This window comes from Elaeis guineensis, chromosome 7 (assembly GCF_000442705.2).
Source record: "Elaeis guineensis isolate ETL-2024a chromosome 7, EG11, whole genome shotgun sequence".
NCBI classification, from domain to species: Eukaryota; Viridiplantae; Streptophyta; class Magnoliopsida; order Arecales; family Arecaceae; genus Elaeis; species Elaeis guineensis.
Window position 1 is genome coordinate 14,894,544 of NC_025999.2, and position 13,784 is coordinate 14,908,327.

General features: G+C 33.4%; 1 pseudogene; it reads left to right on the plus strand.

Annotated features, from left to right (window-relative positions):
- Nucleotides 1-11,057: 11,057 nt before the first annotated feature.
- LOC140859278 (putative invertase inhibitor) lies at nucleotides 11,058-13,676 on the plus strand (annotated as a pseudogene).
- Nucleotides 13,677-13,784: the final 108 nt, after the last annotated feature.

Sequence of the window (13,784 nt, forward strand, 5' to 3'; positions counted from 1 at the left end):
ATCATTTTTGGCCCATAATTTGATTGCATATCGTTTTCTTGATTCAAGACTCCTTTGAGCTATTTCAAGGAGTCGACTTGAAAATTAGAAAAGTTGACTCACGGGCTAAAAAGCAGTCAAAATGGTTCGTCTCTTTTTCCCTGTTCCTTCAATCTTTTCTATTTTGAAGCAGAGCTTCCCCCAAATATTCCACTACCTAATGCATCCTCTCTCCACTTAAATCTTGTCCCATTTTTAATGATTTGGTATCTATGGCACCTTGAAAGTCTGTGGTTCAATGGGCTAAGCACTCACATATGGAATCTTCATGACCTAGCCTATCATCTTCTCCCATGGTGCAAGAAAGATGGTCCAAGCAAAGGAGCAATCGAAGAACATCTCCATCATCAATGAATCTAGGACTTTTCTACCTTATGGCATCACATTGACACTCATATTCTCGGAGCACATGGTAGATTTTGATGGTAGGATCTCTTGAGTATTGTTATATACTGACACATACAATGAACGTTCACTTCGACGGATGGAATCAAAAAGACACAAGGCTTGTTGGATCAGGAGACATGCTCAGAGGGATGATGAGGATACAATTTTTGATGAGGCTCCAGCTGCAGTTCCACTGACTAATACTCGTGCTGAGAAACCAATCATTTAGGCTGTAGAGACACAGTTAGACCATCCACAAGGTTTAGATAAATTATATCTCAGATTGGATGAGGATGCACTGGTTGAGAGGATCTCCTCTCGAGTCATCAGCAAGGTCAAAGCAGAGTTTTAGCAATTAGCATTAGAGACCTTCACCTTGATGAGAGAGAAATTTTAGAGACTTGCTTCAGTAGGAAATAGACTCTCCGGACCAATCATCCAGAGCCACCAGATCACCATCCCCTTCCCAGCCTGGTCCATCATCTTAGAGCCTCTAGATCATTTTGTTAGGATGCTAGGACCTTCATTGTAGAATCATAGTTTTTCTAGCAATCCAATTTTTGGTTGTTCTACATGTATACATCATCTTATATAAATACCTTTGAAATTAATTAAATATGCATAGTTTGGAAGAATAAAGAGGAGTATCAAGTTAAGTGAATCATTTGGTACTAACTCTAAAAAAAGGAGAGATAACATTAGTAGAACTTAAAGGAGAAATTACTTTGGAACTTAATGAAAATAGAAATTATTGATTTATTTGTACACCTCTATTGTTTTGATTTGTTTATGAAAAATCATTTGTACTTGATTTCATCATTCACACTTTACATGATTTAATCGTATCAACATTTTGATAATTAACTAATATCAGAAACATTTTGCATCAATTGGTCATTTTTTTATAAATGCTTTTCATAATTTATATCAAACTGAATTTGAAAATATGAATCTTTGTTTTGTTCAAGTAATGAATCTAAATCTTTTTCTTTGATCTTTATGTGGCATTAAACCTTTAAGAAAACTTTGATTTGAACTAAATTTTATTTCATTTGGTATCAAATTTTTTTTTCAAAAAAGTTACCATTCGGATTGGTTTTCAGGATTAATAGCATAAAGAAGATTATTTTCATAATTGGTATCATATTTTCATAATTGGTATCAGATGGATTATGGGTATCATATTTTCATAATTGGTATCATATATTGTTCTATATTCAATTGCTCAAACCTTTTGGCAAAATAAAAAGATTGCTCTATCTCAAATATATTTTGTATAACCTTGACATTATACCTATGAGATATATTCTAAAGATTGGTACCTGTATAAATCAAATTGCTTAATACTTCTTTAGAAGAAAAAGAAATACTTTTTACAAAATTAAATATGACATATGTCTTGCTTTGAATCATCTACTCAACATGCTCAATTTTGAAAAGTTCTCTCTCTTTGGGATCTATCAAGTTTAAGATAATTTTGAAACTAAATTTAAGAATCTACTCGATGCTTAATGTAAAAAAAAAAGAGAGAGAAAAAGCTCGACTATTAAAACTTATTCAGTAACAATTATAAAATTGAGGGGGAGAAAATATCATATAATAAGATTTTTAGAGGAGAGACACTGGCTGAAAGTTAACTAATTTGATTTGATTGAAAATATTAATAAATTTTTGATCTTAAATTCTCAATCAATTATCTTATTTTGAGATTTATTGTATTGATTTTAAACTTTCCATCAAATGCCTTATAGTCTTCTCAATTTATGCTTTCATATATTTATTCAATTTAATTTACTCAATTTAAAGTGTTGTTGATTTAAAATAGTATCAGACAAATAAATTATTCCCCAATATTGAACCTTGGTTAAAGTGGAATCGTTAATATGCTGATTTCATAATTTGATTTGCATGAACATTCTTGACATTTTTGGAGTTGAATTGAATTGAAAACTCATTCTTACTCTTAAAAGTAAATTTATAAAATTTTTAATGTACAATGTAAGATCCTTATAAAATTATTTTTAGCTCACTTGACTAAAATTATTTTTAATGATACTATCTTTGATACATTTTTGATACATACCTTTTTAAAGTTTAATTAACTAAAATCTCTTGAGAAAAGAAAAGAACTAATATTAAAATTGATATCAAAAAAATTTTGATATATTTTACTTAAAAAACTCCATCTTTTAAAAATCTAAATTGATATCGATGTGAATTTGACATCGGACATACCTAATTTGGTATCAAATATGCTCAATTGTCTTGAAACACTCTATTTCTCAATATCAATTTGAAAAATCTAAATTTAATTCATTTAGAATGGGGGAGAGTGGTATCAATATGAATTTGGTATCAAACATACTTATTTTGGTATTAAATATCCCATAAAGTTGAAATTCATATGTTTTTAAAATTAAAATTTTTTTGAATTTGATATATTTTTTTGAATTTCAATTGATTTGATGATATTTCTTGATCCTTCTCATGATCTTTTTGATGTTGTCAAAAAGGGAGAGAAGCATGTTGAGTATATGCTTGAAGGATTGATGCTTAAGAAACTCAAAGTTTTGATGCTTGAAGTCTTGATACTCATTGATTTGAATTGACCTATTATTTTGATATGAGTATATGCAATAATATATAATAAACTAATGATGTACAATAAATTGAAGGCTTGTTAAAAATCTCCTTGAAGTATGTATTTTTGTGCTTAAGTAATTACTTCATGATACATTATTTTTATTTTTTAAAATATATTATTTATTTCTTTAGCATATACTCAAATGTTTTGCCATCATCCAAAAGGAGGAGATTGTTAATCCCGTGATTGATTTTGATGATCACCAAACTTTAAGTATATTATGTATCTAATCTTGTGTTTCAAGAGTGGTTGTAGGTCTTTTTAGAAGTTTAAATTAAAGAAACAATCCATAAGAAAGATCTCCTCAAGATTAACTAAGTCAAGGATTTTAAAGAAGAATTTTTAAGTTTCAAACTTATCACTGAAATAAGCATTAAAATAAGTAATTTCAAGTTTCAGGAGAATTGGAGTCGACCCCACGAAGATTGGAGTCAACTCTGGCTTGTTGGATAGTACTAGCACGTAGCCGAGCCGATTCAAAGAAAATCTGGGCCGACTCGAAGAAAATTCGAGCCGGCTCTCTCAGAGAAATAGAAAGTTGATTTTTAGACTCTGTGATCAAGCCGACTTGAGATCAATTTGAGTCAACTCGAAGGCAATTGGAGTCAACCCCAATGGAAAAGGAGTCGACCCCAAGCTCAAGATAGGCTCCAATGGCTGGTTTTCTGTACTTCTCCAATGGGCTGATTTTCACTCCAATGATTAGTTCAATTCCTCCATGGTCCAATCTCCATCTTCAGCCAGCTTATTTAAAGGTGGAGAATCAAAAGAAAAGAGAGAAAAGTGGAATATCAAAGAAAAATTATTCAAAAGTGTGAGCTTCATTGTAAATTCAAAAGAAAGAGAAAAGAGAGGAGCGTGAGCTTCAAAATTAGAGAGCTTTCAAGAGGCATCATCCACAATCTTTCAAGCATCCTTTTAGCCTTCAAAGAAGAGAAGACAAAGCTTCAAGAGCAAACTATACAGCTTTCTCTTCATGCTTCAAAAAGAGTTCATTTTACTTTTGTTTTGAGTTGAATTTACCTTCATTTGTATCTTTTTTCTTTACAAATTTTTTTTGGGGGGAAGAAACTTGGAGATAGGCCGGTCCAAGTTCGTAATTAGACATTGTAAAGGTTTTGGTTGGTGCATTTGGGTTAAAACCAACTAGATTATTAGTGATCTCGAAAAACTAAGTGTAAGATTTTGGTTGGTAATCTTGAAAAATTAACTGGATTTGCTTGTGATTTTGGATAAAACAAATGCACCATAATCAAAGGGATTATAGTGAAATTCTCAAGGGACCCTTGGGGACTGGATGTTGGAGCGGTTGCTCCAAACCACTATAAAAATTTTGTGTAGTTGTGCTCTGCTTTACTTGCTTTAGTTTGTTTCTTTGCACTATTTTAATTCTTGCATAGCTTTAATTACACTTAGTTTCCGCTATCGCATATTGTAGTCACTTCACAATCACTTAAACTCACTAAAATTAGAGCACATAACTGTTTAGATTTCAATTTGATAAAGAAATTTAGAACTCAATTTACCTCCCCTCTTAGGTTGCTACCTTTGAGCAACAATGATACTATGATGGAGATCATGATATGCCTCATTATCAGATAGAACAAAATCTATGGGGTCACACACAAAAGAATTTTGATCAGATCAAATGGTTGGATCATAATCAAATTATCAATGTGATTGATAACTGAGATCAAATTATCAATATGATTGATGATTTGGATCAATTTATAAAAATTACAAGTATAGGATCAGCTAATAGTTGGCAAAAAGGACCTAATTGCAATTGTTGTTCAATCCAATTTGATGGATCAAGTTGGAGATCAAGTTCTCAATAATTAAATTAGATTTAATTTATTTAGGCTTGGCTTATATGAGTCTAATTAGATATTTAGATTTTAGATTTGAGTCCTAATTGGATTGAGACTGAGTTTAGAACAAATCAGGATCGAATCAGATTCGAATCGGATTCAAATCTGACTTAGATTGAGCCCAGATCGAGTCTAATTGGATAAAGATGCCAGAGTCCCAAGTTTATTGGGACTCTCTCTCCTCTCTCATGGTAGAAAGGAGGGGTGTGCATCCCTTTGGCATGTGCAAAAAGGGAGAGAGGGTGCCAACCTCTTCCCTAGGCTTCTCTCTCTTCTTGCCACATGGGATTGGATTAATTCAATATAAATTTGAACTTCTTATCTAATAAGAGTTTAAATTTAGTTGAACTGTATCTGATCCCCTTGATCATATCTATAAAAGGGTGGGATTTTTGGGCGTAGTAATCAACACATCACAAATTAGATCACTAATTCATTTGTGCCGCACCCTCTCCTTCCATCATCTACATGCGCAAAACCCCCCCTTCTAGTCGGCCACATAAAGAGAGATCAGCAAGGAAGAGATTGGAAAAGGAGAGAAAGGGAAGGAGGAGTTCTTCATTACCTTTCTACATTCCTCTAATGCTGCATGACGGTAGTTCACACGTAGATCCTCAGATCCTCTTCTATAATGATCAAAGAAAAAGATCAGATCCAAACCAGTAAAGTAAAGATATGAAAGAGAGCTAACACCTCAGTGATTTCTGACACTTTCGATCTGCTTCAGCCCTATGTGGATACCTATGTGGATTTCAACGAAACCTACAGACATCCTCAGATCTAGAACTGAAGAAGGATTTTGCAATTCAGGTAGGTGATCTGATCACCAATTTTTATTTTTGATTTTGAAATCAGATGTATGCTCCTCATATTATTTTCATCACATGAACTGGATCTGTAGGTATAAAATTAGATCTGTGCATGCATAGACTAAAAGTAGTTTTAATCTATCTTTTGCTATATTTTTCAAAATAATTTTAAAAAAATCTACATGCATGACACCTAATGAAACCCAATAGCTGGGTGTGCAAGGGGTTTGGGTAGGAGCCCGTTAGAGATGATGATGATGAGGTTGGACCTAGTGAGCCTTAGGATAAGAGAGAGCCACGGACTCTACCATCACCGACAGTAGTAGTGGTAGCTTCACTAGCTTCCCCTCCTACACCTTGAGCACCAGAGTAGCATAGTTTAGTGGTGTCAGACGAGCATATTCTTAAAAGGTTGGACACTCCTTTTAGGGATCAGTTAGGACTTACAATGTTAGCATGATGACATCTGGTAGGACTTACAGACCCATTATGATGAGCTCAAATAGGAGTTGAGGCAAATCTTTATTGGGTTTAGATTTTAGAGTGATCACAGAGCTAGAGATCAGATGATCCTACTATGGTATTAGATTTGGCATAGGAGGCGGCACATCTACGAGGTAGGATTGACTCCATGATCTTCTCTTAACAAGGTGGTATTGACACTTTGTTCGCTATTATGCGACATTTGGAGGACCACCTGGAGACCTTTATTGCTTTCTCTTCAATAGCTGGAGTCTTTGGCTACTCTCACACCTCACCCCCTAGATCTCACTCTTCTAGTCAGCCTTCATCCTCTCAGCCTCAGACTACTTCTAGATCACTAGTTACTAGATTAGAGGTAGGTTTTCCTTATTTTGGCTTAGGACCCTCAGCAATGTTTCAAAGTAGGAGAGCAGCCCCCTCTTCATCTAGAGCATATTCCCTCGACTCACATTGAGGTTCCCTTTGGTGATGAGTAGGATGCTTGGGTTACTCAGCTATCTTGCTTGTTTTGTCAGTTATTTAAATGCTTCTGATATATCTTGGTGTATTGTTCAGTGTAACTATTTGTAAAGCAATAACAATTTTGTAATGCAATATTTATGCAATGCAATCACTCATATTTTATCATTGGTGTTTTTATTCTCCTATTGCTTATCTTTGTTTGACTCTATTTTGTTGATGACAAAATCAGGGAGAGAAAAAAAAAGATGAGAACAAAAGGAAAGAAAAAGAAAGAGAGAAAAGAAGTTGAGCATCTAAAACAAGAGATATTGAATTAAGGGAGAGTAGCTAAAAGCTTCCAATATTACATTAAGGGGGAGAGAAAAATGATGTCCAAACATCATATAATAAGGAAGATAAAATTGTTAAAGGAATTTTTAAGGGAGATGAATTTATTTAAATTTTTGAAAAGTTATGAAATCTCTTATCCTTGAAGTACAAATCATTGAATTTCTTATCTTTATGATACTCTTATGATGCATTTGAATTTAAGGTGCTACATATTATAATTTCTTGAGCAACTCTTTTGGTTATTTTTTTATCTTTATGCTCAATGTTTTGTCATCATCAAATGGGGTAGACTGTTGATCCAAAGAATGATTGTGATGATTATACAATATTGAAGTATAAAAAGAAACTAATATCTTTGAAGCTTGGTTGAGAATATTTTTATAGGATGCTAACACTTTTGGTAAGCTTTGAAGTCATTTAGAATATTTTTGAGCCTTAAAAATTAAGGTTGGAGATGAATTCATTGAGAAAAATCAACTTAAGAATGGCAAGTCGACTTCCTACTTTGGATGAGTTGACTTTAGCACAAATTGAGACCAGCACACAAGTCTGGTATGCTTTACAAGTCAATTCTTGGAACCTATGAGTCAAAACCCTGAGAGAGACAGAGACTTGATTTCTGGCACATCCTACAAGAGCTAACTTTTGAATCCTACAAGTTGACTCTTAGATTTTGCAAGTTGACTCTTCACTTTGGTGAGCCGACTCTCTCAGAGAAGATAGAATACTAATTTTTGAAGATTTGAAGGTGAGTTGACTTTTAGTCTATATGAGTAGACTCTTGGCCTTCATAAGTCAACTCTTGAGCTCTACGAGTCGACTCTTGAGCTTTTGATAGCCATAACAAACTATTTAGATGAAGATGCACAAATGTTCAAAAGTTGTTACAATAGCTAGATTCCATCTCCAACAGGCAAAAACAACTAGTTTTCAAATCAAACAACTATATAAGCCTAGGGTTTGTTTGAAAATTAAGAGAAACCCTAGTGAATAGTAGAAAGTCTATCCAAAGAAAAAGAAGCCTATATTTAGCATTGAGTGCATTCAAGAGTGTTCTTCAACTCTACATTCAAAATTTCTTAAATTTTCTAAAGGCAATCAAGAAGAAGAGTGTGTGCAATCTCATGCAAAGCATCCAAGCATTCTTCAAGCAAGCATCGATGACTTCCATCGGCTTATTAAGGAGCTTTTTGTGTCGTAAAATTTTTATTTACTGAAATTTACTGTAACAAGTTTCAAAGGGTCTGAAACTTGAGGAAGAGGTTTAATCCAAACCTGAAAATTAGATTGTGAGCCTAAAGAAAAAGGCTTATAAAGATTGTTGCTGGTGATTTTGAAAAATCAACTGGATTGGATTGTGAGTCCAGCTAAAACAATCCTATTGTAATTAGGAGATTATAGTAAAAATTCCTAAGTGGAGCTTGAGGAATGCACATAAATGCTTGATGTGCACTGAACTACTATAAAATCTTTCATATTTGTGTGTGTGCATTATTATCTTTGATTATGTTTCTCTATTTGCTTTCATTCATTGAATCTCCCTTAATTTATGTGAAAAATTGCACATATTTTATTTAAACCTTTGAAAACTCAATTCACCTCCTCCTCTCTTGGGTTGTCTAGCTGGGTAACATCTTCTCAAAAGCTAACCTCATTCCAGTAGATAACTTAATAAAAGTATCAAAATTAGATATTAGCTCACTTGAACCTATAGAAGGCTGTACTTATTTGTCATAAAATTTATAAAGACAAGCATGAATATCATCCATTTTCTTCTTACTCTTCTCCACATCAAATATCATTTGATATCAAAACTCTATAAATATTAACTTTGACCAGCAATCCAAAATAGAAGCAATTAATAATAAATTATATTGCATTGAGACCAATATTTAGAACTTCTTTTGCATCTCATTTATCAATTGCTTTGGTGTATCATTAGTATCAACACTCCCATCCATCAACAAAGCCCTAATTCCCTAAACTTCTTTTAGGTACAAATTAGATGTGGGACACTTATAATCAGAAAAATATTTTAGTGGCATCTGAAAAGCCTTCTAAGAATTTAAGAATCACATCAGTCTATTTTCATTCATCATTACTGGGATGCATACATTAATGCCTGGTTGCATATACAATAAAAATATTTTTATAACTAATTGCATTATTTAACATTTCATAAGTGAAATTCCATCTTGTAGCAACACCCAAAGTGAGCCCTTTGGTAGTAGAAACTCTCATGTGTTGCATAATTTTATTAAATCTTTGCATTCAAGATTGGGTTGCGGACACATATCTAATAATCTCTCTTATACATTCAATAGATTTATGAATTATTTTCATCCCATCCTGAACCATAATATTTAATATATATGCACAATATCTAATATGACTATACTCCCCATCAAATAATATTTCATAACACCAATGATCTTAAACCCTTGTAATTATGGCATCATTTGTGGAGTAATTATCTAAAGTAATAGCACATATTTCAGAATCCAGTTTTTCATTCAAGAAGGCACTTTCTAATAGTATCTTCCATTGCAAAATTTGTATGAGGGTATGCTAATTTCTTGAAACTAATTATCTTCTTATGTAGAATAAATTCAAAATCAATATGAAGTGCTTTAAGGGAAATATAACCGATTTTCTAATTTGATGTCCAAATATCATTAGTGAAATTAATCTGGCAACTTAATCTCTTAAATGCATCTTTTATTTTTTTTTCTTTCTTCTCGATGTAAAGTTGCACAATCACTTCTTACTATCTTATGACCAATAACATTAAACAATGGTTGAACAGATTTCATAAAATTAGAAAAAATAGGAGGTTTAATAGCATAAAATAGAAGCTTGACACATATGATGAATTTTGCTAGAAGCTTTTTGCTCTCTTCTTGGTTAAATTTAAAAGACTTCATTGAATCTTTTGAACTTGCTACTATAAATATTTGATCAACTAGATTCTTTTAATACTTTTTGTAAATATTTTCAAGATAATATTTTAGATGACTTGTTCCTTCCTTAGTACTATCACTTAATACCTTTATACAATATTTACACATAGCTATTGATCCATCACATTTTCTTTCCTTCATAAGATGATTCCATACCCATGACTTTTTTCTAAAACCTATCACTTTCAATATCTTCAATAGTATCTTTATTTTTGTCATTCTCATCCCTTATATATTCAACGGTCTCATTTTCACCCATTTTAGAATGAGATATTAGTAAAAACAATATGTCCTAATAAGAACATAAATTATTAAGAGAAAGATCAATATTCATAAAACTAATATTAATTTGTAAAAGAATGTATGTTAATTGGCAATGAATATGATGTTCTTTTCTACTTATTTTCTTCTTTTAAACAGTATTGCTGATTTTTTATAATATTATAAAGTGCTAATAAACCAAATCTTTTGATTTCAAAGTCTTTGAACTTTCCCATGTTTGTACCAAATGCTAGAAAACTTGAAAAATCTTTGAATTAGTACACATGTAGATGGAATAGTGAATATACAGTACAAGTAGGATTTGGTGTGCATTTGAAGCTTTATGTCCCTTTAATGTGATGATTATTTGGTGCTCATTTCGAATTGGGCTTAGATAAAATTCTGGGCCATTTTTAAAAAACTTAAAATCCCCATACAAGACAAAACGTCAAGGCATTGTGGCAGACCATGAGTTTTGGGTTCTTCTCAACATAATAAATTGATGCTAGCCACAAGAAATGGAGGATGTACCTTTGAGATCATGAGTTTTGCCTTTAATTATGTGAATCTTGGAAATGTGGCAGATCGATGTGTCGATTGAATTCTTCCTATCGCACTTCAAAAAAAAAGGAAGATTGAGTTCTTCCCATCAAAAGTTAAATCAAGACACCAAAGGATCAGAGAGAGCAATGGGGAGAAAAGAGTTAGTGGGAGCGCACAGATGCAAGCAAGTAGTTGAGGAAGATCGTCGAATCCAATGGAAGATAAAAAGAAGGGGGAGTTGGTAGGAAGTGCCCACTAGCCCTAACGCATGACAAACGGCGAATGGTGAACCGTTAATGGTGAACGACAATCGACAATGTTGGATGAGGATGACTGGCGATGAGGGAACACTGATGGACCTTGGAGCGGCCAACTAATGATGGATGCTGAGAGAACTTTAAAACCCTAAGCCCCAAATTTCAAGAGGATGGGGAATTAAGGAATACTAGTGATGGGGGAAGAGAAATTCTAATTTATATTGGAGTCTCCTTTAAGATTCTTCAAGATCAGGCTTAAAACTAATTATTAACTAGCTAACTACTTGGGGATTGGGCTAACTCCTCCTAAATAGCGAAACCATTTTGGCCAAGGATCAAGCTCAGGCTGAATATTTGGGCTCGGGCCAGGCCACTGGTATACTCGAGCCCAACCTGAAATTATAATGGACTCTATATATGGGACCAAGCCCAGCTTGATATTATTTGGGCTTAGCCCAAAGCCCAATCCAAAGTTAGGCTAGTCGGAGCCCATTTCTAGCCCAACAATCAAGTCAGGTCAGCTTATATATGGATTGAGTCAGATATATGGTGGGTTAGAATCCCAAATCTGAACATGAGCTTTTTATTAAACTGACCAAGATTTGAAACCTGAACTTGCTACATTAATAAATATGTAATCCAACTCAACCTACTTAACCGGTTCAATAAATAGGTAATCTGCTTAGCCTTATGACCTGTATAACCTACGTACCTATATAACCTATTAACATGTTTGATAAATAACTTGCTTAACCTGCTTAACCCCAACCCGATTATTGAACATGTTATACTTGTTCAATGATTCAAAGGACTGGAACCAAAATGCGACCGAATTATTAAATGGTCTAAGTAGGTTGAACTATTTATGATCCGAACCTATGTAGTCCAAACCCAAACCTACTTATTGTAGGCTTAACTGGTGATAGGCCATGTTATCTTTTCCAACCCTATTCATATAGTTTCCTAAAATCTCTCCATCTCGCTCACCTATGCATCTATGCATTACACTTATTCTTTTTTATTTCATTGAAGCATCTATAGTAAATTGAAATGATTAAAATTAGAAATAGAGAAATAAATTTAGTATCCATGATGTGCCAAATTTTTATGAGTTCCAAACTATAATTAAATATACTATATATATGAGCCATTTGTTAGTTTTCTAAAATTACTTTTCACAAGCTCCTAAAATCTCTACTTCTCATTCACCCCATTAATTTTAATCATTGCACTATTAATTAGAATGTATTTTATTGAAGTATATAAGTAAATTAAAACTATTCAATAAAAGCTGTAGAAAACTTTGATTGCCCTACTCCTCCTAGAATCCTTCCACCCTACTCTGAAAACATTACAAAGCTAGATCCTCGTGTTTCAGATCTACAAAAATTCCCTATAAAACAATCCTCTCCCCTCCCCATTCTAGCCCATGCTTTCCCATCTCCTCTTCTCTACAAATAATATCTACTTTTATAGCTCTCCTTTGCTTCCTTTTCATCCTCAACCAAAGCTTCTCTCTTGTCGATTCGAGGAGGCATGCAAGGTAGTAGCAGCAAGGAGCCCTAATGTCAACCATGACTTCTGTGTCATGTCTCTTAGTGTCGATCCTAAAAGGGGCTTAGCTGATGCCTAGGGACTAGCTGTTATCACCACCAAGTTGGCCAGTGCCAATGCCGTGAGCACCCAGTCGACGATCTCCAATTTGTTGAAGAAGACAAGCGACTGTGCGACCAACGAATGCCCAAGTGAATATTTGACTATACATTCTGGATAATTTTATCTAAATAATACTAATTTTTTAAAAAATATGAAAATAATATTCTTTCCAAAATATTTATCAAAATACTATTCAAAATAAAGTCGTCCTATTATAGAGTGATTTTATGTGCTGACTCACCACAATTTACACTATATGGATGGTGGAGTTAGCAACATAGAGTCACCCCATTGTAGGGTGGCTTATTAAGTTGCCCTACAATAGAGCAACTCTATAAGTTGCCTTATAGTAGAGCGACTTATAGAGTCATCCTATGATAGAGCAACTTTATTGCTTGCCACGTACAAACTCCAATAGCTTCTCTCATTTAAGATCTGGTATTGTTTCTTACTCCATGTAAATGAATTTTTTAAATGATCCACTGCCCATGATCTCATATATAAAAATTTTTGTAAACATTTTCAAACAAAATCCTAGTAAGCTCATAATGTTAACATGGTAAGTGCAACAAATGTTGATAACCTCGATGAAGAATAAGGTGACTCTTGGTTCTGATTCAGCCTTTCACATGGCATGAAATTTGCTGAGTCGGCAAAAAAAATTGCTCTAAGATAGGATGACTTTATTTTGGATAGTATTTTTATAAATACTTTCATCAGGATATTATTTTCATAATTTTTTTAAATTAGCATTATTTAGATAAAATTGCCTGCATTCTAGCTTGGTTGATACATGGAAAGATACTGTTGGTTCCATCACATCAAAATGCTACTTTGATCGAGGACTCATCTTAGTGCATCCATTGATGTGGGTCTCACCAAGAAGAAAGTCAAGTCATCATTGACCAAAGAGAATAAATGATTCACGAAAGCTCTCTGCTCTTGCTCTAGTGATCACTAATCTTCTAGGATGATTGACATTGCTTGCTTCTCCAATGTACATGGTTTCTCTCTTTTTTCCTTCTTTTATTTTCAAGTCCGGCTGAGAGAACTAAAAGTCTATAAACAATAAAAAAGAATGA